At 40.4% G+C, this 23,579-nt stretch overlaps 1 protein-coding gene across 1 annotated transcript in view; it reads left to right on the top strand.

The window, feature by feature from the left end:
- Window positions 1-10,583: 10,583 nt before the first annotated feature.
- The window catches only part of SCAPER (S-phase cyclin A associated protein in the ER), a 519,522-nt gene continuing 506,526 nt past the window's right edge, over window positions 10,584-23,579 (top strand). The window contains exon 1 of the mRNA XM_059372064.1: window positions 10,584-10,688. The gene's annotated coding sequence lies outside the window, so the exon portion shown is untranslated. The remainder of the gene's footprint in view (window positions 10,689-23,579) is intronic.

The following is a 23,579-nucleotide window of genomic DNA, read 5'->3' as shown; positions in this document are numbered from 1 at the left end:
CCATAAATATTTTTTGAATAACTGGATGGCTACCCTTTAGTGGAAAATCAAATTAAATATGTTCTAACTTGAATTAGTCATATTTGCTTTTTCAGTTGAAAGTTTTACATTTCAAGTTCCAATGCAGAAAGTAGAAACCATTCCAGGTATTTTTTACAGGAAGAAACTTATTATAAGAAACTGATGCCTGTAAGGTTTAGGAGAGCAAGAGCTAGGCTGGACCACTAGAAATTATTCCCAGAAAAATACAAAACTGGACCATCGGCAACATTCCAAAGTCATCACTGGACTTATTTAAGATATACCTCCATAGCCTTGATCCAGGAATCTGGAAACTGTAATCCAGAAGCTGTCCTCACCACCACCATAAATGGTATCACTGCCTCTTGGTACTCAGAAAGCTGGAAAATGGCCACTGGAATCCAGCTGTGGAAGGAATTCACATTTTCACAAGTTTTCTTGATAGTATAGAGTCTAACAAAGTGGCTTTAAACTTTATCTCATTTCTATGTGTCATATTTCACAAGTTTATCTCAATATCAGAAACTAATTCACATTCAGAAACCTAGTTGCAGAAGAGCCTAGAAAAGGCAGTTTTCAGCTCTCCCGGTTTTACAATGCAGGAAGATACTCCATGGAGCCTGAGTCAATCCCCAGGATGAACCACAATGGCATCCCCATTCATGAAGTTGCTGAAGCTAGACACCAGTGTGCAAAACTCAACTCCTTTCTGATGCCAAGATACTCTCCTTGGATGGAGGTGGTAGTGCCTCTTCTCCATGAGATTAAATTTAGAGGATTCAACTTAGTATTTGCAGAGAATGGGACAAAATACACCTTGGTTGACTGCTCCAGAATCACCGAACCTCTGAGCAGTTTTCTGCCCAAGAAAATGGCAGTCAAATGACCAACTTGGACCTTCCTCTCTCTGGAGGTGGCAGTAACATACTATCTCCTTTCCCACATACCCCGTGACCTCTGGGGTCAGTGAAGTGGAAGGAAAGTGGAGAAACCAAAGCCCAGAGAGATGAGATCTGTGTGACATTATAGAAAGAGCTTGGACTTTATAGTCAGGTGGCCTTGACTGGATTTGTCTCTTACTAAGTGTCACACTGGAATAAGTTCCTTAGTTTCCCTATCTCGATTTCCTCATATTTAAATTACCTATCTCTTTATCTCTCTCTCTCTCTTTTTTTTTTTTTAAGATTTTATTTATCCATTTGACAGACAGAGATCACAAGTAGGCAAAGAGGCAGGCACAGAGAGAGGAGCACACAGAGAGTGGCCAAATGCCACTATTTGGCACGAGGGCCCCAAATAGTCATTGGCAGTTTCCTCTCTCTCATAGAAGAGAGCGGGAAGCAGGCTTCCCACTGAGCAGAGAGCCTGATGCGATGCGGGGCTCCATCCCAGGACCCTGGGATCACGAACTGAGCCAAAGGTAAAAGCTTTAAGCCACCGAGCCACCCAGGTGCCCCTAAATTACCTATCTCTTATGGTTGTTCTGAGGACTAAATTAGATAACACAGGTAAAATGCAGGTATATAAAAGTACACAAAAGAATGCAGGTTCCTTTATTAGTTTCCTATGGCTACTATGATAAATTGTGATCATCTCAATGGCCTAAAACACCATATATTTACTCTCACAGTTTTGGAGGTCAGAAGTCTCAATTCAGTTTGGGCTGAAATGAAGGTGTTGGCAGGGCTCCGTCCAGAAGTCCTTTCCCACCTTCTAGATTGTTTGGAGAGAGCTGGAGACATAGCCATTAATGGACATGTTGCCTGGAAGAAGTGAGAGAGCATAATGCCCTGCTTGTTCCCTCCTCCCACCCTCCAATTCTTTCAGGGCCTCTCACTGGCCAAATCTGTCTGGAAGCCACTTGCCAAGGGATGCCAGAAGATGTAGTTGCCCTAGAGTCAGAGCAGAGCAAGGGAAGATCAGGGAATGGATCAAGAGCAAATAGGCAAGTAAGTGTCACAATCCACATTGTTTGGTATTCAAAATATTTACCTCCTTTATCACGGGATCATACTTCTTCCTAACAGGATGCAACTATGCTTCACACACATAAAGATGTCCTCATCATCTGCTCAATGGGGGTGAGATAAGTTATCATTGCCATTTTAAAGTCCAAGATCTCTAGGGAATTCAGTTTTTTCCAATAAACCCTGTTTCTTATGGTCTGGTGACGTATGAACTAATTGGCAAAGTTAAATATCATTGACCTTCTTTGTGCAAAATAGTAAAGGAAGAAGGAGAAAAAAGAAAAAATGGTTAATATTAATATGTACATAAGAAAAATATGCATAGCTGTTAGTTACTTCAATAGCTGGTCAGAAGGGCAGACTTGATATCTATTATTTTCTTCTTTCACTACCCATTCCGTGCTTCTGTTGTTCTCTGTCAGTGTTTTGACTGGTTGTGATTTTTTTACCTGTGCAGTGACTGAAACCTTCATTCCTGAAGGCTCTAAGTCCTACTGCTCTTGCCTTTATTGGTTTTTGCCTTTTTTGGGGTTCTTCCTTTAAAATTCTCTGTTGGGGATGAAAAAAGAGAGGCACCCCAGTGCTTCCCCCCTGGATACCAGATAGGGTCCTCTCTGCCTTCATTGTTAATTGGACTTACCACTCCATCCAGTATTATAACCTCTCCTTTGGCTATCGGTTCATTGGCATGAGGGCCCCAAATAGTCAGATGGCAGTTTCTATTTCTCATTTACTTGGGTTATTATTGGGTACTCATGACAGTTTACCACCCTTGGGACTGTAGCAGATGAGGTAGATGCCTTTTTCCGTATCCCATCCATCCATCTGAGTTCATCTGCAGCTACAATGGAGAGTTTCCTGCACAATGACAGCTTTTCCCTCTCTCTTGTCTCTTCTGGTGGGCTTTCTCTGGCACCCTGCCAAAGCGAAGTAGAGCCCAGAAATGTGAAAGAGTTGATGTCCTATGAGTTGGTGTTGATGAGTATATACCCTGCTTTCCTTCAAAAGGACAATTCTGAAGCTTGTTCCACACTGTTTTTCAGAGGATTCTTGGTGAGATTGAGCTTCAGTTGCCTACAGCGCTCATCTACTCATTGTCACACATTTATTGGCTTTTCTCCCTTTTCTGACTCACTTTCCTTCCTTCCTCACTTGTCCTTCCTGGGACATTGCCCAGGGATCATTGCCCAGGCAAACTATCTGCACCCAAGATCTGTCTTAGGACCAGAACCCAGACTAAGACAGGAACCAAGACCTCTAAACTAGAAGAGTATGAGGTTATGGAGAAGGAAAAGTAAATTATTGTCAGTGGGTCCTTAGGTTTTTGGAACCTTGGGTATTTTGCCTGTAAGAGAAATAGCACCATCTGTTGGTCACTGGCTCAAAGCATATATTCCGTTCTGTAGGACAGCACTCTCGTCTCACAAAGGTGTTAGCCTACAGGTGGTGCTGTGATTATGAGTTCAGGAAGCCATTCCACCAATCTTCTAGGTCAGTTGTTCCCAGATGATGGGGGTATGTGATAAGGTTGGTGGAATCCAATAATATGAGTCCATTTCTCTTGCTTTAAAATGAGACCCTTGGTGAGAAGCAACTTGTTTAGGATATCACAGCAATGAAATATGGATTCAGGACATTCCATAAGTCCACAGATGGTATTGCTGGCAGAACCATTTTGGATAGGGAAAGAGAAAAAATAATCTATTTTAATGAAGACAAATCTCCGCCTCCCTGTGATGATAGAGGTCCACAATAATCAACATGACAGCACTGCCCCCAAAGAATCTTTACAGGGCTCAACACTGGCCTCTGCTTTTGGCAGGCTGGGCTTTCTGCCTTGGGGAGGAAGTTCATGTTGTTGGGCATACCCTTAACCCTGCTGCTGTGGCTACTAGTACACAGGCCCACTGTACCAGGACTGAGGTGGCTTCATAAAGGAGCTGATTAATATCAATAACACGGTTCATCCATCTGACTATACTGAAAGCCTTCTCTTCAGGAAATTCCTGTTGATGAGTGTTCATGTGAGAAGCAAAAATCCTCATACTATTGACCAGTTTTGAGAGATCCAACTGTATACCTCTTCCATAGATTTCCTTGTTACCAATATTCTGGTATCGTTCTTGCCAAGTCTCTGAGTAACAGGCATAATATTTAGCTACTACCCATGAACCAGAAGAGGTTTGTACTTTGGGCCATGTCTTCTTCAGGCAAAATGAACATCCAGATGTGCCGCCCAATGTTTTCCCCAATGAGAGAGCTGACTTTCACCATTTTCCTTAAGGGTGACTCCTGAATGTGATGGTGACAGTGCCACAGTCCACTACCACCTGATGATAAAATATTGCACAGACCCATCTTTAAACTAGGTCCAAGTTTTTCCCCCTGACAGCTGGTTATAAAGTATTTGGAGGCCTTGGAGTCTGAGCCACCTGCCCATGCAACTTCCTTGTGTCCTGACCTGTTCAAGCGTGATCTTTTCTATACCATTTAACTTTCTATACCATTTTAATTTTTAATTGATTTATTGCTGTGTGTGCCCAGTCTTAATGGCAGTTCAAGAATGGCAGCCGAGATCACATCAATCTTGATGTCATCAGGACCCAGTCTCTACCAGTATCCAGTGCTCTTTCAGCAGAAGAGAACATGGCATTGTGTCAAAACCCTGGGATTCTGTGCTTTGGGTCTCTTGCTGGCATTTGCTAGAGGGTCCATACAGTATCCTGACTTACCATAGACACTTTGGATCTTTTGAATTATTAGGCTTGAGAAGCAATGTAGCTTGAACAGCAGTTGGACCTGCTGCAGAGTTTTTTGTTTCCTGGGAAACAGGATTTGCAGTAAATGGGTCAGAGAAATATACCCAAATCTGGTATATGTTGCCTCCAAAATCCAAAGAGGTCTATCAAGATTGTGCTTCTTTCTTAGTATTAGGATGTGCCAGGTACAGAAATTTGTCTTTCACGTTAAGGCCAGGATTCTCAACCTAATTTTGACATTTGGGCTTGATAAATCTCGGTTGTGGGGAGCTGTCCTGTGCATTGCAAGATATTTAGCAGCATCTTTGGCTTCTACCCACTAGATGCCCATAGCCACTAACTCTTTTACCCCTCTTGGGACAACCCAAAACCTCTCTAGGTATTGCCTGCTTAATGTCCCCTTGGGAATAAAATTGCCTCTGGTTGAGAGCTTTTGCAACAATCATTTCACTGAATTTTTATGTCTCTGGCATTCATATGTCATATTGAAAATAGTTGCTGCTTCCTGTTCACCAAGCTCATAGCATGGTGTTATCAATGTAGTAGATCAGAGTGATGTTCTATGGGATGTCCAGATGATCAAGATCCCTGTGGGCTATACCGTGACAACACTTTGAGAGTTGACATGACCCTGAAGTAAGATTGTAAAGGTATATTGCTGACAGGTGAAACTTTGCTGTTTCTCATGATCTTTGCTAATTAATATGAGGGGGAAATGATCTGTCAGATAATAGCTGCATACTAGATGACAGGACTGTGTTGATCTATTCTAGCAAAGATGCCATATCTGGCTCAGAAGCTGCAAGTGAATCACTGGGTGGTTCTGTAACTGTCAAATGTAGGAATTAAACAGAGGGGTAATGAGCCCCATTAATCCTGCATCTATTAAATCTTTGATGGTGGCACTAATTCCTTCAATTCCCACAGGGATGTGGTATTACATTCAGCGTACTATTTTGTTAGAGAAGGAAAGTTCCAGGAGCCTGTATTTGGCTCTACCTACCACAGTAGCCCTCTCATTATGAGTTAGGGAGCCAGTGCAGAGAATCTGTATGTCTAGTCAAAATACGCATTTAGGACCAAGAAATTGCCTCTGCATATATCTACAGAAGCCATTGAACCCTCTGTGTGATGGACTTGGATATAAATTTAATTTACCATCTGATCACCCAAATCTATTAATTTACCATGTGATCGCCCAAATCTAAACCTCAATCTATTCTTCTAATCTAAGCTGCCTAATGCTTGTGACGTTGTCAACTTATTCTACAGTCCTTGTGATTATCACTACTAATACATGGCAGAGTACAGAAGGTCCCCAAAGATATGCATAAACTCAGAGTCATATCTAATAATCTTTCAAAAATTTGGATATGTCCCTTTCCTCAGTGCACTCTTGTTGTGTTAATCATCACAGGTGGTTTTTTTGGGGGGGAAAGGCTTGGAGAAATATTTGTAGTATATAGTTGCGACAACATTACAGTGTCCTTCTTAAGGGGACTCAGTTTCTCCTTCAGTCACTGCTTCCTGGATATGTGGCATAATTGAGATCTGGGAACTAAATGAGAGGCTATGACTTCCTTTTGTGACCACTCAAGTCAGGTTTTCATGCACTAGATGTATAGTTTTCGCAGTTGTATATATCAAGTAATACTTTAGTAGACTGCCCATCTATTTCATTCCTAGAGACCTTGTCATTGGGTCTCTTCAGGCATTCTTGGTCTAGAGTGGACAGTCATTGCAGAGTTTTCAAGGATACCTATGTTTCTCTCACTAATGTTTTCTCAGTCCCTTAATGCCCTCTTGTCCCTTCTGGGAAACATAGTCAGGAAAAGGGTGAGCCAGTTACACATAATAGATCCAGTCCAACATTCCCATCACCTTGATGCTTGCACATATTTTATCCTGTGGCTTGATCCCATTGAATAAGACCTTTTACATTCATTTCTCCACGTTGTGTGGTTGAAGTTCTGGCATCTCAGCTTCAATGAAGTCAATCAACCAAGTAAACCGTTAAAGCTGCTTCCAGGTGCTCAACTTAGTACATCAAAATCAGGACCTCAGGTAATGACGCCTGTATTCCAATTTAGCCTGGCTCATCAATATATTCTATCTTTTCTGATGTAGCATTCCTAGAATCTACTCCTATAGAGTTTTCTAGATTACTGGTGATATAAATACAGATGGTATTGCAATTCTTTGAGTGTATAAGTTTTTTTATTTTGTCCCTAGAATAAAACTTACAATTCTGTCCTGGGTTCCTGGGTTTGATTATGGAAGTGGGTTTGGAGTTAATGAGGGGTGATGCAAGGAATTTGGAGAGAAAAGACATCCATTTCTTTGCAGGGCAACTGTTGTTTACAGGATCTTTAAAAAACGGAAAGTCAGTTTCTTAAGATGGGAGATAGATCTGTGGTGGGATACTACTATTTTATATTTTTATTTCATGTAATTTCTTTACATGGATTAAATATAGTCTATGTGAAGTGCTTTAGCATAATAACTGCTACATAGTATGAGCTCAATAAGAACTAACTATCTCTAGTATGTTATTACAGCATAATGATTCAAAGAGGGGCTTTGGAGTCAAACAGACTTGGGTTCAAATTCTAGCTCTACTTGGAGCATCTGAGTGACTCAGTTGGCTAAGGGACCAATTCTTGATTTCAGCTCAGGTCATGATCTCAGGATCATGATATCGAGACCTGCATTGAGCCTGGTGGTAATGAGCCCTGCAATGAACCCTACATCAGGCTCCTTGCTCAGCGTGAAGTGTTTTAGAGACTCCTCCCTCCCTCTGTCTCTCCCACAACTCATATACATGTTCTCTCTCACTCTCTCTCAAATAAAAAAAAAAAAAATAGATCTTCAAATCCTAGCTCTACCCACTTCTAGCTGTCTGCCTCCGGAAAAGTAAATCTAGGGTCTTTGTTGATTTGTAAAATGGTAGAAATTACCTAATTCTCAGGGTTGTTTTCAGATGAAAAGAGATTCTCTCTATATATAGTTTGCACATAGGAAATGCTTAGGCAGAGAAAGCTATTATTATTCCAGTAATAAGGAACAACTTGAGCAAAGGCTCAGATAGGGAGGGAAAGAGAGAGAAAAAGTGAATTTCAGGTCTCAATGTATTTTATTTTGTCTGGAACATAGAGTGGTTGAGGAAATGACCTGGAAATGAGGCCTGATTTGGGCCTTGTGGGCCATGTCAAGGATCCTGGAGAGACAGTAGAGCAAGTCATGCAGCACATGGGACAAGTAGTACAGGCTAGGCTAGGGTGCAATAACAAATGTTCCAAGCATCTGAGTGGCTTATGAAAACAAATGTTATATATCTATTGGGGAATAATGCAATTACATAACCTGGTTTTGTTCCATGTCACCCTCACTTTGGAACCCAAGTTGATGGAACAACTTTTCTCTGAAATAAATTGCTGCCAGACAGAAAAGAGATATGGTAAACCCACAAGCTGGCTCTTTAAACTTCTGCTTGGAATTGACCCTTCTGCTCATATTTTATTGGCCAAAGCAAGTCACATGGTCAAGTCTGCCATCACTGGGCCTGAGGAAGTGGCATTTTATGGAAGGGCATCAGAATATTTGGCAGAACAATAATAGAAACAGATTTTGTGGCAAAAGTTAATGAGTGGTAACCCAATTTAAAAATGGGCAAAGTATGTGAAGAGATGTTTCTCCAGAGACATACACAAATGGTCAATAAGCACACGAATAGCTATTGAACGTCATTAGTTATTAAGAAAAATCTAAATCACAACCATTGTTGATACCCACTAGGATGGCTGTAATCCTAAAGACAGACAATACAAAGGCTGGAAAAGATGTGGAGAAATTAGAACCATTATTAACTTCTAGCAAGAATGTAAAATGGTACAGCTGGTTTTGTAACTAGTCTGGCAATTTTTCAAGAAGTTAATCACAGCTACCCTATGACCCAGCAATTCCACTACTAGGTATATACCCAAGAGAAATGAAACCATATGTCCACTCAAAAAGTCATACACAAATGTTCATAGCAACATTATTCATAACAAGGAAAAAGTCGAGATCATCTAAATGTCCAGGTGATGAATGCATAAATCCAATGTGGTATGTCCATAAATTGAAATATTATTTGACCACAAAAAAGGATTGGAGTATTGATACATGCTACAGTGTGGTTGTACCTTGAAACATTATGCTGAGTGAAAGGGGTCAGTCACAAAATATTGCATGATTCCCTTTACATGAAATATCCAGAATAAGGAATTGAAGGAAAATGGGCCACTACTAAGGAGTATGAGGTTTCTTTTTGGGATGATGAAAATATTCTAAAATTGATTATAGTGATGGTTGCATAATTCTGCGAATGTATTAAAAACCACTGAACTCTTTAAGTGTGTGAATTGTATGTTATGTAAGTTATATTTCACAAGGCTGTTTTATATCATATATAAGGAAGATAATGAGTGGTTTTTATTTTTGTCTTGTTGGTTTTGAGAGGGTCAAGTGGAGGCAACCAGGCAACCATGTGGATCTGGAGCTCAGGAGCAGAAATCAGGCCTGGAGGTATATACTGGGAAATATAAAGCACAAAAATGCTAACTGAAATTATGGGACAAGCAATCACCTAGAAAAAGTGTGTCCAGTGGGAAAAGAGAGAGCTTGCACCTATCCTTGAGTGATACCAACACTTAAAAGATGGAAGAAAGGAGACTTCAAAAGAGATGAAGAAGGGGTAGGTAGAGATGGAAAGGTGAGATCAAGAGAGTAAAGACGAAAGACAAGGAAAGAGTGTTTCCAGAAGTAAGGAGTGTCAACTAATGCAGAGAAATTAATTTAGGTCATGATGAATACGTTCACAGCACCTGCAGTTAGGAGATACCTAATCACTCTGGAAAGAATGGTTTCCATATGGCGGTAGGGCAGTAACACGAGTTACTACTGTACATGAGTTGTAGTTGAGGAAGTAGAGACATTGTTTGGATGACTGGAGAAGTGTAGCGGGAACAGGCAGATCTGTAAAGAGGAGGAAAAAACCAGATTGAAGTGGGGTTTGGTGGGTTGAGTAGGAGATTTCAAGATCAGAGAGGTATTTAAATACTATGGGAATTAAAAGAGAGGAGAAAAGGAATAGTTGAAAGGAGGAATAAAGCCCCAACCATCTTTTATGAAATTGCATTATGTTCCCTGATCCATCTTCTCCTACCGTAAGCTTATAGTCTTAATTGTGAGGTAGATTCAACTGGATTCCACGACTTCTGGATATTGTGGGTAGCAAGGGATAGGGAAAGGTTGGGTCCGAGCATCCCGGGTGGATGAAAAGTGATGTGTAATATTCATTTGACAATTACGGTCTGCCTTGAGTCTCTTTTCTGTTTGTTCAGAACTGTGATTTAAACACCGTTCGTGTGTTTACTTTGTCTTTGAAGTAGAGAAAACGCACTTGTTGGGTCTTTGTACTCTGAGCCTTTCACGGCTGGCGTACAAGGGACGAATAAAGCTTCACGGCGGAGGGTAAGCTGTGCTCAAAGCCTTTTCCCAAGTACAGATTTTTGTGAGGCGGCCCTCTAGGTCGTCAATCTCTGGGACTAACTGGCGGTAAAACGGGCGGAAGAAAGGGACTGAATCAAAGATTGTGGCTAAAAGCAGCGATGCGAGTGCAGCCCACCGAGGGGAATACATCCCGGGAAGCAGCGGCGCCGGGACGAGGAAATCTAACACCCGCCCAGTCTCCCGCCTCCCGGCCGGACGGCGCGAACCCGGCTGCGCCTGCGCGCGGGCGGCCGCGGCGAGAGGCGCGGAGCCTCGCGGCCGTGGCTGGAAGTCACGTGGTACACCGGGCAGCCGCCCCGCCCCGCCCCTCCGCTACTGCCCCTCCCCGCCCCGCCCCTTTCCCGGCGGGACGCTCGGAGCCGCCCCGAACTGCGCAGGGCGGCCGGGGGTGAGTGTCCGCGAGGGGCGCGCGAAGCGCAGACCGGGGAGGGCCTGGGCTGGGGCGCTGGTCGGCGGAATGCGTTGCGGGGTCCAAGGGACAAAATGGCGGCGACTACACCCCTTCACCCTTTTCCCTTACCTGGGAGTGCGGGCGGAGAGGGACAGCGATCGGTGCTGGGGGAGGGGAGCCGCGGCTGCCAAAGAGGGCCGGGGGTTCCCCTCAGTAGGCCTGGGGGGCGACGGTGGGCAGGCTCTCGGCCTGCCCAGTGGGTTCAGCTGGCGTGTGAGGGACGTGGGACCCTGTGCACCCCATGGGCCGGGGGGTGGGCAGGGGACTGCTCACCCCTTCTCGGGGTGCGCGGCCGCGCGCTTGTCGAGGCATCTGGAATGTCCAAACTGCAAGGGGCTCCTGGAGGGGACTCCCACAGGCCCTTCATCTGACAGGTGATCGCCATCATCATCTCATTCTCTGCAGGATTTACCACGCTTTCCCTGCTCGATGATTTGGGTCTTAGTTCTGCCAGGGAGGCAGGGCGGGAATGGGCTCTCCGTCTTAACGAGAGCCTAGAGGGGCCTAGAGGGGTGAAGAGTTGAACCAGTGCCTCGCACCTGGGAGTAATAGGACCCAGCCTTCTGCCTCTGTTAGTGCTCCTTTCCCACCACTTCCTTCGCGCCTTTCCCCCCCCCCCCCCCCCCGCCAGTGAGTGACGGGATTTTTAGAAAGCAGACAGAAAACTGATTCTCTGAGCACCTGCTGCTGTCAAGTGGCTCTCCCTGAGATGGGGCTGCCTGCCTGAGAGCAGCTTCCTGTTGCTGGTGGACTGTATCCCTCATTTTGTTTGTGCCAAGATATTTTCCATGAACTTATTCATTACAGTCACTTGACGAACAGATAGCAATTCTTTGTATGTATTATAATTCGTTGCAGTTTACACATTGATTTCACCAACATTAACTATTTCATTCTCATAAGAATGGGGAAACTGAGGTTCCAGAGACATTACGACTTGCCCCAGGGTCACCTGCTGGTAATGCTTGATCTGGGATGATGCTTTCAGACCTAGGGTTGGTAATCCGACCATTATCCCGCTCTGATTTATATTGGTGTTCCGGCCCTTTTATTTTTTTCTAACTATGACTTTTCCTCAAAATGTGTTGGATGCAGATTGATTTATGCCACATATGGAAATGATCCGAATAATATCCACTAAGGAATTAATATTTTATTTTTAGTTCGAGATTTTCTTTAAATTCAAGTTAGTTCACATATAGTGTAGTATTAGTTTCAGGGGTAGAATTTAGTAATTCATCAGTTTCATATAACACCCAGTGCTCATTACATCAAGTGTCCTCCTAGTGCCCATCACCCAGTTTCCCCATCCCTCCACCCACCCACCCACCCTCCAGTAACCCTCAGTTTCTTCCTTATATTAAAGAGTCTTTTATGGTTTGCCTTCCTCTCTATCGTATTTTGTTTTTCCTTCCCTTCCCCTATGTTCATCTGTTTTGCTTCTTTAATCCCACATATGAGTGAAATCATACGGTATTTGTCTTGGACTGATTTATTTTGCTTAGTGTAATACACTTCAGTTCCATCCATGTCGTTGCAAATGGCAAGATTTCATTTTTAAGGTATTAATATTTTAATTATTCAGAGTCCATTTTTAATATTATTTGGGAAGTTTCTTTGTGGGAGGAAGTGTGATAATGATGGTATTGAAGGCAAATTGGTAAGAGTTTGAATCCGAGCCTCACTACTTTGGAAGATTACTAAATTTTTCTGAGTCTTGATTTCCTCATCTGTAAAATAGAGATAATACCGTTCACCTCATATGTTTGTTGATAGCAAGTAAATGAGGTGTCTGTGAAGAATTAAGAACTGCTCCTCCCCCAAAGTCTTCTCTCAACAAATGCTTGCTTTTTCTTTCTCCCCTCTCCCTTGTGCTGTACTTTTTTTTTCTCTATAGTTAACCACTTTTGGTCAGTCTGCCTTGTGGATTATGCATGGAAGCATAATCAATGTTACTATATAAATCGATTTATAAATTATTTTGGTGACTAGGATTCAAAGGATTAGTGTTTTAAACATAGGCTTTAAAAATGTCCTTAGGGCTTCATAGATACTTAATAATCATCAAAAGTTTGATTTGATATTAATGTTATTAATACCTTCACTTAACCACTTTCAGGAATGTTTTAAAGATAAGATGGAAGGGGCTTGAGATTCTGTCTTAAAGGAGAAAAAAAATTATTTGGGAATCACATTGTGAACATTCTTTAAATTTTTAGAAAGTTGTGGTGGTATTTAGTGGGAAGTTAAACAGAATTCTCTCTAATGGTGCAATCTGATATCCATTGTGAAATTGGCATTTCTGAAATTGTAGAAGTGATAACTGTAAATGGCTTGAATAACTCAGTAATTAATAAATATCTGTTTACAGTTTTGTGCTGGGATGATAACCTTTTTCACAAATATGTTTGGCTTCGACAGTACATCTTATGTGGTATAAATAGCAAAAAGACCTGCAGTTCACTGGTGGAGCCACCTTAAAAAAAAATTTTTTTTTTCAGAGGTTCTTATTTTTATTTCAAAGATCTTACTCTACCTTAAAAAATTTTTAAGAGGAAATGATATATAGAAAGACTTTATTTACTCTGGACATGAAACACTAAAGATTTTATGAAGATTTGCTAAAATAATGACTACTTTTTATTTTATTTTAATTAATTTATTTAAAAGCTATTTATTTATTTATTTATTTGAGAGAGAGAATGAGAGAGGGAGAGAGAGCATGAGAAGGGGAGTATCAAGGGAGAAGCAGACTCCCTGCTGAGCAGAGAGCCGAAAGTGGGACTCGATCCCAGGACCCCAGAATCATGACCTGAGCCGAAGGCAGTCGCTTAACAGACTAGCCACCCAGGTGTCCTAATGACTACTTTTAAATAATTTCTTTCTTTCTTTCTTTCTTTTTTTTTTTTTAAGATTATTTATTTATTTATTTATTTGACAGAGAGAGATCACAAGTAGGCAGAGAGGCAGGCAGCGAGAGAGAGGAGGAAGCAGGCTCCCCGCCGAGCAGAGAGGCGACGCAGGACTCGATCCCAGGACCCTGAGACCAGGACCCGAGCCGAAGGCAGCAGCCCAACCCACTGAGCCACCCAGGCGCCCCTTAAATAATTTCTTAAAGTAGTAAGTGATGTAGGAAAGACATTAGGATTCAAAGCCAACAGCCAAGAAAGATTTCTTGAGATGTCTCTGGGGGCAAAAATTTGGTTTTAGTATAGTGTGGGACAGGACCCATGGGCAGAAAGAGCTGCACTGGGGTCATGAGGAGTTGCCCATTATATACTTTAAAGCTGGGGGTTGGGGTTAGGGATAGTGCAAGTCTCTAAGGAATTTTGGAAGCAAGTTTTCCAGGACCTTGAGGGGGCTAGCTATTGTTGGGAAAAAGTCCTTTATTATTGTTTAGTAAAACCCTAGTCAGGAGACCCTTCAGATGTATATTGGTCGGTCATATGCTTGGGAGATGATTGCCAACGTGTATCTTGAGGAGTTGAGATAAAGGAAGTTTCCAAATAAATTTCTATATGTTAAAGTAGACTTACAGGAACCTGGAGGGTCATGTTAAGACTGCCTTTTGCCTTAGCAAAGTAGTAACATCAAGGCAGCTGAGTCCCTAGAGGAATGTCACTCTGCCTGTTTTAAGGACTTGTCAGTGGGCTATGGGTTGTAAGGAAATTTAATTTTTCTTTTGCCTTTTTCCCCCCATATCGATAAATTCATTATATATTTTGAAAACGTAGATTAGAATAGTAGAATTAATTGCTATGTATCAGTCTCTATATTTCAGTAATTATGTACACATGGACAGTCTTATCTTATAAAAGCTAACACCCCTTCATTGTTTTGAAGCAAATCTCAGACATATTTGATTTTTAAAGATTTCAGTTTGTGTTAGGCTTGTTTAATATAGTACTGCAAAAGAAAAGTAGTTTGGTATTTTCAAAGAGGCATGCCAGGTTCATGGGAGAAGATAAATGCTTCCTGTTTGATTCATTCATGGCAGTATATATGGGAGTGTGAAAATTGAAAAATTCATTAAACAGTTTGGAATTATAAAATGTCTGTGGTGGTCTTCAGAGTACTTATTTTACCATAATGCATTTATTTTCCACTCAGCAAAGATGTGAATAATTACTGATAGTTTTGGGGATAGTTTTTGACAGTTGTTTAAGTACCAGACTCAGGGAAATACTCAGATTTTCTTCAATTTCAGAAAATGCCAGAACATTGAGTGATAGATTTTGTGAACATTGTATATTGCCAAATCCAGTTTTTCTAGAATTTACTGGCAAACATGAGAACAATTCATAGATGTACTGTCCTGGCTTCTATTAGATGTGCCTGTATTTTTTAGTTACTAGCAGTCTTCTACTATTTTGGGCCTGCCATTTACTTTTTGCCTTTTCAGGACCCGTGTACCTAAACTCAGGTAAAGAAGAGAGGCAGGCCTTTCCTGGCATTGGAATCAATCTGCCCATTGCCAGTTGTAGCACTCTCAGGTGTCTCCACAGACTTCATGGGACCGTAGGGCAGGCTAGGACAAGTGAGACTTCAGTTTATCACTGGCTCCAGATTGTTCCGAAATCTCTGGCCCAGTCAATCCTGGTGTCTGTTCCCTGTTTACTGACTTGTTTGGTTTTTGTTGTTGTTATGTGCTCTATTTTCTGTTTGCCCATTGTTTTGCTGTATTCTAGAGTTTCTTCTTAAGATTAATTTATTTGAATAACATTGCCAATATTTGCCATATCCATCTTTTATATAAACTGTTTGTTTATGGTAGCATTATAAATTTTCTTTTAAAATAGAAGTAAAAGTTTTATTTAGAGAAAAATATTATGAAATATGAAATATTTATTACTTTCAAATATGAAAGTAATAACTGAATGCATAACATTTTGGAAGTTCTGGATTAGGTATTAAGTTTTTTTTTTTTTTGAGTAGCTTTATTGAGATATATTTCATATACCATAAAATTTAGCCACTAACTTGTATACTTCAGTGGTTTTTAGTGTATTCACAGATTTGTGTAACCATCACCACAATTAACTTTAGAACATTTTCAAAACCCCAATATAAAACCTCATAACAGCCATTCCCCGTTCCTGACCTCCCTTGTTTCTCCATCCTATTTCCTTCACCAGCCCTAGGCAACCACTTATCTACTTTTTTTTTCCTCTGTGGATTTGCCTATTCTGGCATTTCATATTAATAGAATCATATAATATGTGGTCTTTTGTGCCTGGCTTCTTCATTTAGCATAGTGTTTTCCATATTCAAGTTGTAGCATGTATTAGCACTACCTTTTCCTTTAATACTTTTAATTTTTTAGGGCAGTTTTAGGGTCACAGAGAAGTGGAGAGGAAAGTACATATCCTCCCTGCCTCCACTTATGCATAGCTCTCCCTGCCCTTTTTAAAAGAGTTTATTTATTTACTTATTTGACAGAGATCACAAGTAGGCAAAAAGGCAGGCAGAGAGAGACTCCCCGCCAAGGAGAGAGCCTGATATGGGGCCTGATCCCAGAACCCTGAGATCGTGACCTGAGCCGAAGGCAGAGGCTTAACCCACTGAGGCACTCAGGTGCCCCCATAGTTTCCCCTTTTATCAACATCCCCTACCAGAGTGGTACTTTTGTTACAATTCATTTAACTTACATTGACAAGCGCCTATCGCACCAAAGTCTGTAGTTTGCATTTGTATTTACTCTTGGTGTTGTATTTATGGGTTTGGACAAATGTGTAATGACATGTATTTTGTCCACCATTATAGTATCATAAAGAATACTTTCACTGCCTGAAAATTCTTTGTGTTCTATTTATCCCGCCTTCTTCGTAACCACTAAAACACTTGATCTTTTCCCTGTCTCCATAGTTTTGACTTTTTCAGAAACTTCATGTCTTTTATGGCTGAACGATATTTTATTGTGTGGGTATACCATATTCTGTTTATCCATTAGTTGATGGACATTTGGATTGCTTCACTTTTTGAATATTATGAATAATGCTGCTATAAACATTTGTAAGTTTTTCTGTGGATATGTTTTCATTTCTCTTGGGTGTATACTTAGGAGTGGAATTGCTGGGTCATATGGTAATTCTGTTTAACTTTTTGAGGAACTGCCAGATTATTTACAAAACCAGCTACAGCATATTACATTCCCCAGAAGCTGTGTATGTTGCCTCTAGTTTTTCCACATCCTCTCCAATACTTGTTATTGTTTGTCTTTTGGATTATAGCCATCCTAATGGGTGTGAAGTTGTATCTTATTGTGGTTGTGCTTTGTATATCTGTAATGACTAATGATGTTCAACATCTTCTCGTGTTCTTACTAGCTATTTGTATATCTATTTTGGAAAAATGGGGACATAGCCTTTTTAACCTCTTCATCTTTATAGATGAGAATACTGATACTCAAAGAGATTAAATGACTTCTCAAAGTCACATAGCCAGTGATTTGGTTGATTCCAATGTCTTATATACTACTGTCTGTACTATTTCATGCTTTAAGTAAAGAATACAGCTGAAATGGTCTGGAAATTCAGATGTAGAAGATCTCTGTCAGCTGGGGATGTCAGAATAGGCTTTTTGAAGATAACTTTTGAGTTGATCTGAAACAATTGGAAGGCTCTGGATATGTAGAAGCGTGAGAGTAAGCAATTTGGTAAGCAAGTATTTTTTATAATGAACTTTATTTATTAGTAAGTAAGTATTTAATGCTTAGTCATTGCCAGGCACTGTTCTAAGTCCTGAGGCTAAAGCAGTAACAAAACCAACAAACACCATGAAGCTTATGTTCTTGTAAGGAGAGATGGACAGTATACCCATTAAGTAAATAATGTGATAAATGCTCTAGAGAAGTGGGATAGGGAGTGTCAGGGGTGGGAATCAGGATAAATGGGTTGCTATTTTATTTTATTTAAAGATTTAATTTTATTTTATTTTTGACATTTTACAAATAAAGCTTTATTTTTCCCAAATAACAAGAAGTCCAGGGGTGCCTGGGTGGCTCAGTGGGTAAAGCCGCTGCCTTCGGCTCAGGTCATGATCTCAGGGTCCTGGGATCGAGTCCCGCATCGGGCTCTCTGCTCGGCAGGGAGCCTGCTTCCTTCCCTTCCTCTCTCTCTGCCTGCCTCTCTGCCTACTTGTGATCTCTCGCTGTCAAATAAATAAATAAAATCTTAAAAAAAAAAAAAAAAAGAAGTCCAGAAGAAGTACTTTCTGTCAGACATTCTGCTTTTTAATAATACTATTGGAGACCAAGCCTCTTTCTGTCTTTTTAAGTCTTTTCTCTTTATCATTCTGAGCATACTAGTTTTGAGCCTCTTACAGATCGTCTCGTGATGGCAAGATGGCTGTTATTACCATTGCTTCAGAAAACAATTCCTCTTTTTTTTTTTAATTTTTAATTAACATATGATGTATTATTAGGCCTGGGGATACAGGTCTGTGAATCACCAGGTTTACACACTTCATAGTACTCACCATAGCACAAACCCTCCCCAATGTCCATAACTTAACCACCTTCTCCCTACTCCCCTCCCCTGGCAACCCTCAGTTTGTTTTGTGAGATTAAGAGTCTCTTATGGTGTGTCTCCCTCCTGATCCCATCTTGTTTCATTTTTTCCTTCCTTACCCCCCAGACCCCCCACTTTGCTTCTCAACTTCCTCATATCAGGGAAATCATGTGATACTTGTCTTTCTCTGATTGACTTATTTTTCTCAGCATAATACCCTCTAGTTCCATCCACATCATCGCAAAAGGCAAGATTTCATTTCTTTTGATGGCTGCTTAGTATTCCACTGTATATGTATACCACATCTTCTTTATTCATTCATCTGTTGATGGACATCTAGGTTCCTTTCATAGTTTGGTTATTGTAGATATTGCTGCTATAAATATTCAGGTGCACCTTCCCCTTCGGGTCCCTACATTTGTATCTTTAGGGTAAGTAGTGCAGTAGTGCAATTGCTGGGTTGTAGGGTAGCTCTATTTTCAACTTTTTGAGGAACCTCCATGCTGTTTTCCAGAGTGGCTGTACCAGCTTGCATTCCCACCAACATTCTCCTTTCTCCGCATCCTCACCAGCATCTGTCGTTTCCTGACTTGTTACTTTTAGTCATTCTGACTGGTGTGAGGTGGTATCTCACTGTGGTTTTGATTTGTATTTCCCTGATACCAAGTGATATGGAGCACTTTTTCATGTGTCTGTTGGCCATCTGGATGTCTTCTTTTCAGAAATGTCTGTTCACATCCTCTGCCCATTTCTTGATTGGATTATTTGTTCTCTGGGTGTTGAGTTTGATAAATTCTTTATAGATTTTGGATACTAGCCCTTTATCTGATGTGTTGTTTGCGAATATCTTCTCCCATTCTGTCAGTTGTCTTTTGGTTTTGTTGACTGTTTCTTTTGCTGTGCAAAAGCTTTTGATCTTAATGAAGTCCCAATAGTTCACTTTTGCCCTTGCTTCCCTTGCCTTTGGCGATGTTTCCAGAAAGAAGTTGCTGCGGCTGAGGTCATAGCAACTTTCTCACATCGAGGTCTTTCATCCATTTGGAGGCTGTTTTTGTGTGTGGTGTAAGGAAATGGCCCAGTTTCATTTTTCTGCATGTGGCTGTCCAATTTTCCCAACACCATTTGTTGAAGAGACTGTCTTTTTTCCATTGGACATTCTTTCCTGCTTTGTCAAAGATTACTTGACTATAGAGTTGAGGGTCTATTTCTGGACTCTGTATTCTGTATTCTGTATCAGACACATTCATTCTATGTGTCTGTTTTTGTGCCAGTACCATACTGTCTTGACAGCTTTGTAATAGAGCTTGAAGTCTGGAATTTTGATGCCACCAACGTTGGCTTTCTTTTTCAACATTCCTCTGGCTATTCAAGGTCTTTTCTGGTTCCATATGAATTTTAGGATTATTCATTCCATTTCTTTGAAAAAAATGGACAGTATTTTGATAGGGATTGCATTAAACATGTAGATTGTTTTAGGTAGCATAAACATTTTCACAATATTTGTTCTTCCAATCCATGAGCATGGAACTTTTTTTGCATTTCTTTGTGTCTTCCTCAATTTCTTTCTTGAGTACTTTATAGTTTTCTGAGTACAAATTCTTTGCTTAGGTTTATTCCTGGTTTTGGGAGCAGTTGTAAATGGGATTGATTTCTTAATTTCTCTTTCTTCTGTCTTGTTGGTATATAGAAATGCAACTAATTTCTATGCATTGATTTTATATCCTGACACTTTACTGAATTCCTGTATGAGTTCTAGCAGGTTAGGAGTGGAGTCTTTCAGGTTTTCTGCATAAAGTATCATATCATCTGCAAAGAGTGATAGTTTGACTTCTTCTTTGCCTATTTGGATGCGTTTTATTTCTTTTTGTTGTCTGATTGCTGAGGCTAGGACTTCTAGTACTATGTTGAATAGCAGTAGTGATAATGGACATCCCTGCCGTGTTCCTGACCTTAGCAGAAAAGCTCTCAGTTTTTCTCCTTTGAGAATGATATTTGCTGTGGGTTTTTCATAGATGGCTTTGATGATATTGAGGTATGTACCCTCTGTCCCTACACTTTGAAGAGTTTTGATCAAGAAAGGTTGCTGTACTTTGTCAAATGCTTTTTCAGCATCTACTGAGAGTATCATATGGTTCTTGTTCTTTCTTTTATTAATGTATTGTATCACATTGATTGATTTGCAGATGTTGAACCAACCTTGCAGCCCTAGAATAAATCCCACTTGGTCGTGGTGAATAATCCTTTTAATGTACTGTTGGATCCCATTGGTTAGTATTTTGGTGAGAAGTTTCCCATCTGTGTTCATCAAGGATATTGGTCTATAATTCTCTTTCTTGATGGGGTCTTTGGTTTTGGTATCAAGATAATGCTGGCCTCAGAACATGAGTTTGGAAGTTTTCCTTCCATTTCTATTTTTGGAACAGTTTCAGGAGAATAGGTATTAATTCTTCATTAAATGTTTGGTAGAATTCCTCTGGGAAGCCATCTGCCCCTGGGATCTTGTTTGTTGGGAGATTTTTGATGACTGCTTCAATCTCCTTACTGGATATGGGTGGGTCTGTTCAGGTTTTCTATTTCTTCCTGGTTCAGTTGTGGTAGTTTATATGTCTCTAGGAAAGCATCCATTTCTTCCAGATTGTCAAATTTGCTGGCATAGAGTTGCTCATAATATGTTCTTATAATTGTTTGTATTTCTTTGGTGTTGGTTGTGATCTTTCCTCTTCCATTCATGATTTTATCTGGGTCCTTTCTCTTTTCTTTTTGATAAGTCTGGCCAGGGGTTTATCAGTCTTATTAATTCTTTTAACGAACCAGCTCCTAGTTTTGTTGATTTGTTCTGTTGTTTTTTTGGTTTCTATTTCACTGATTTCTGCTCTGATCTTTGTGGTTTCTCTTCTCCTGCTGGGTTTAGGCTTTCTTTGCTGTTCTCCTTAAGGTGTAGGGTTAGGATGTGTATTTGAGACCTTTCTTGTTTCTTGAGAAAGGCTTGTATCGCTATATATTTTCCTCTCAGGACTGCCTTTGATGTGTCCCACAGATTTTGAACAGTTGTGTTTTCGTTATCATTCGTTTCCGTGCATTTTTTCAATTCTTCTTTAATTTCTTGGTTGAATCATTCATTCTTTAGTAGGATGCTCTTTAGCCTCCATGTATTTGGGTTCTTTACAAATTTCCTGTTGTGATTGAGTTCTAGCTTCAGAGCATTGTGGTCTGAAAATATGCAGGGAATGATCCCAGTCTTTTGGTACTGGTTGAGACCTGAGTTGTGACCCAGGATGTGATCTGTTCTGGAGAATGTTCCATGTGCACTAGAGAAGAATGTGTATTCTGTTGCTTTGGGATGGAATGTTCTGAATATATCTTTTTTTTTTTTTTTAAAGATTTTATTTGACAGACAGAGACTACAAGTAGACAGAGGCAGGCAGATAGAGAGGAACGGAAGCAGGCCCCCCGCTGAGCAGAGAGCCTGATGTGGGACTCGATCCCAGGACCCTGAGATCATGACCTGAGCCGAAGGCAGCGGCTTAACCCACTGAGCCACCCAGGTGCCCTGAATATATCTTTGATGTCCGTCTGGTCCAGTGTGTCATTTAAGGTCTTTATTTCCTTGTTGATCTTTTGCTTGGATGATTTGTCCATTTCAGTGAGAGGGGTTTTAAAGTCCCCTACTATTATTGTATAATTGTTGATGTGTTTCTTTGATTTTGTTATTAATTGGTTTATGTAGTTGGCTGTTCCCATGTTAGGGGCATAGATATTTAAAATTGTTAGTCTTCTTGTTGGACAGACCCTTTAAGTATGATATAGTGTCCTTCCTCATCTCTTATTGTCTTTGGCTTAAGATCTAATTGATCTGATGTAAGGATTGCCCCCCAACCCCCGCCCCAAGCTTTCTTTTGATGTGCTGTGCATTAGCATGGTAAATTGCTTCCCCCCCCCATCACTTTAAATCTGGAGGTGTCTTTGGGTCTAAAATGAGTTTCTTGAAGACAACAAGTTGATGAGTCTTTTTTTTTTTTAATCTATTCTGATACCCTGTGTCTTGGCTGAGGCGTTTAGTCCATTTACATTCAGGGTAAATACTGAAAGGTATAAATTTAGTGCCATTGTATTGCCTGTAAGGTGACTGTTACTGTATATTGTCCCTGTTCCTTCCTGGTCTACTACTTTTAGGCTCTCTCTTTGCTTAGAGGACCTCTTTCAATATTTCCTAAAGAGCTGGTTTGGTGTTTACAAACTCTTTTAGTTTTTGTTTGTCCTGAAAGCTTTTTATATCTCCTATTTTCAGTGTTAACCTCGCTGGATATAGTATTCTCGGCTGCATGTTTTTCTCGTTTAGTGCTCTGAATATATTATGCCAGTTCTTTCTGGCCTCCCAGGTCTCTGTGGATAAGTCTGCTGCCAATCTAATATTTTTACCATTGTATGTTACCGACTTCTTGTCCTAGGTTGCTTTCAGGATTTTCTCTTTGTCACTAAGAATTGTAAGTTTTACTGTTAGAAGACAGGGTGTGGACCTATTCTTGTTGATTTTGAGGAGGATTTTCGGCACCTCCTGGATTTTGATGCTTATTCCCTTTGCCATATTAGGGAAATTCTCTACAATAATTTGCTCCAGTATACCATCTGCTCCCTTCTCTCTTTCTTCTTCTAGAATCCCAATTATTCTAATATCGTTTCATCTTACGGTATCACTTCTCTCTCTAATTCTCCCTTGTGATCCAGTAGTTGTTTGCCTCTCTTTTGCTCAGCTTCTTTGTTCTCCACCATTTTGTCTTCTATATCATTATTTCTCTCTTCTGCCTCATATATCCTAGCAGTAAGAGCTTCCATTTTTGATTGCACCTCATTAGTAGCTTTTTAAATTTCAGCTTGGCTAGATTTTAGTTCTTTTATTTCTCCAGAAAGGGCTTTTATTTCTCTGGAAAGGTTTTCTCTAATATCTTCCATGCCTTTTTTGAGCCCAGCTAGCGCCTTGAGAATCATCATTCTGAACTCTAGATCTGACATATTACCAATGTCCATATTAATTAGGTCCCTAGCCTTCGGTACTGCCTCTTGTTCTTCTTTTTTGTGTTGAGTTTTTCTATCTTGTCATTTTATCCAGATAAGAATATATGAACAAGAGAATAAAATACTAAAAGGGTGGCAAAGGCCCCAGAAAAATGTGCATTAACCAAATCAGAAGAGACCCCAAATCATGGGGAGAAGAAAGGGTGTAAAAATAAGTTAAAAAAAAAAGGTGTGTGTGTGTATGTATGTGTGTGTATATATATATATATATATATATATATATATATATATATATATATATATATAT

The sequence above is a fragment of the Mustela nigripes genome, chromosome 13 (genome assembly GCF_022355385.1).
Source record: "Mustela nigripes isolate SB6536 chromosome 13, MUSNIG.SB6536, whole genome shotgun sequence".
NCBI classification, from domain to species: domain Eukaryota; kingdom Metazoa; phylum Chordata; class Mammalia; order Carnivora; family Mustelidae; genus Mustela; species Mustela nigripes.
Note: the sequence above shows the minus strand (reverse complement) of the source record. Positions and strands in the feature narration are given on the sequence as shown.